The sequence below is a fragment of the Vigna umbellata genome, chromosome 4 (assembly GCF_029865625.1).
Source record: "Vigna umbellata cultivar VRB3 chromosome 4, Vumbellata_1.0, whole genome shotgun sequence".
Classification (NCBI taxonomy): Eukaryota; Viridiplantae; Streptophyta; class Magnoliopsida; order Fabales; family Fabaceae; genus Vigna; species Vigna umbellata.
In genome coordinates this window covers 58,885,430-58,887,929 of record NC_142168.1, presented here as the reverse complement: position 1 = coordinate 58,887,929, position 2,500 = coordinate 58,885,430, and positions in this window count along the sequence as shown.

Here is a 2,500-nt window from a genome sequence, read left to right as displayed (position 1 = left end):
CATGGTCAGGTTAATAGTAATGGAATACAATGAACCTATGTGGTCATCATTGAATGTTAAAATATTTTACCATCATTGCACTTGAAAAACAACCATTCACATTCAACTCACTCACTCATCTAAAAAAATTGAAAAAAAAATGAGCAAAACCATTCATGGGGAGTGTTATTCATCCAACTGGGGAGTATAGTTAAAAATTTTGCACAAATGGCCCTCTGGCGTCTAGTAATGGATTACAATACCCTTGTAATCGGTTACCAAGGCAGAAAATGACCATCAATGCTCATGGACCTCATCTAACTTACACGAAAGCACCTAAATGACTTTTTTTTTTCAATAATTCAATGACCTAACGTTTGCATTGTTGCGCTAAACACCACCCGTGACCATTAAACTCACTCACCCATCTAAAATAAGAAACATGAAACAATAACTTGAAAGTAAACTCATTTAGAAAGCTTAGAAAAAATTTGTTTTTTGGAAGTTAACTGCATCTAGTACAGTGGTCTAAAAATTATGGGTTGGTAGTCATTTGGAAAATCTTTGAGTCTAGATTCCAACAAAAATCAACTCATTTGGAGTTCGGTGAAGAAAATTAAGAGAAAAAACCCAGACAGAGTTGGCAAAAATTACAAATTAGTAGTCATTGGAAATATTTTTGAGTCTAGTTTCTAATAAAAAAAGAATCACATCATTTGGAGGTCGGTGGGAAAAGTTATCATTAAAATAGCCAGCAAAGGTCAACGCTTGACAGCATGTTATCTCACTTGATGGAGAAGGCAAGAGAGGTAGAGAGTCAGAATGCTACAACGATGGAGCAACTTTGGGAGAGGTCATTTCGATATCCCAATGGATGAGAAAACAAGAGCAAATCACGAGAGAGAGACAACACAAAAATGTGAAAACAAAATGAGACAACATATAGATGAAGAGAGATTTCACTGGATGTTACGGTGGTTGGTGAGAACGATGGGTAACCAAGAGACAAGAGTGAGAAAAAGACTTGAGATAGAATGAGAAAAAGACTTGCTGAGAGGAAGAATATGAACTCTTTTCTCATTTCCAAAACACCCTCTGCATAAGATTTCATTTCTGAAAATATTATTTGAAATGGACCAATCAAATACCACCACTTGACTTGACATTATAAAAAAGTTGACAAAAAATGAGTTGTTAAACAAACATTTTCCTTTCACAATAATTATCACTTTGTTTGGAGCATGAAAAAACAAATTTTCGAATTGTGTGATCTGGGAGCTTCTTTACTTCTAAATTGTAAAATCTGGATTTTTTTTAAATTGTATAATCTGGAAAATCTGAAATTGTATGATCTGTGAGCTTTTTTTTAACTTTTAAATCTTTTCTAATTTAGTCAGTTGAATAAATTTAGTTTGATTACGCTTCCACTGTTCAATTGATTGGGGCATTTACTTTCTCCATTTCATAGTTTTCATGTGAAACCCATGCCGTTGCTTAAAAGATTAAATTGTTCGTCTTGCCATTTTTACCACCGCGTACTTTTTTCACACACCTATAAATCGATATATTAATAAAAAATATTTATTTTTTAATTTTAATATATTTGGTAGGAAATGATTTTTAAATTTAATTTGATCTTACAAAATCTGTTCGTAAGATTTGCACTCACTTATATATTGTAAATTAATTTTATCTCTTATTAATGTGAGATCTCAAATACATTTTCTCGTGTCGAAACATGTAAATTAATTTTATCTCTTGTTAATGTGAGATCTCAAACACATTCTCTCGTGCCGAAACATATATATAATCTTAAATGTGAAATTAAAGATAATCGATGGTATGATAGTAGTCTAACCGCGGATGGTATAATAGATCGAGTCCACATTAAATATTTCAAAAGTAATATAATAGACCTAATAAATAACTTAAAAACTCACTTATAACATGAAATTTACACCAAATTTTATATTGTAAACTTATTATATCTCTAATTAATTTTGAATCTTCAATAAAATTTTATATATTTTGACATTTTTAAATTTCTAAAATATTTTTTGAAAAGCAATCATCCATTGACATTACTTATTATCGTTAGTTATTATTGCTTTCTTGATGTCATATACGTTTTTTTACTTATAGTTGTCATAAATGAACTAAAAATTAAAGTATTTTAAATATGATAATTTGAAAATCATTTTAAATTATGTAACTTTTATGAAAAAAAAAAACGATTTTTAAGTTTTATAATTTGAAAGTTTTTCTTAGAAAAACAATTTCTAGATTACACAATCCAAAATTAAAAAAAAAACTTCTAGATTACATCATTTGAGAAAGTAAAATATGACTTTTACATTATGCAATTTAAATTATTTTTATGTAAAAGTGAATTTTAAATAGTGTAATTTAAAAAATATATATATATATATACTAAAAAATAACTCAGATTACATAATCCCGAAATATGTTTTAAGTACAAAGTAAGAACTTTTTATATTTTTAAGGGTGCATAAAGAAAAAT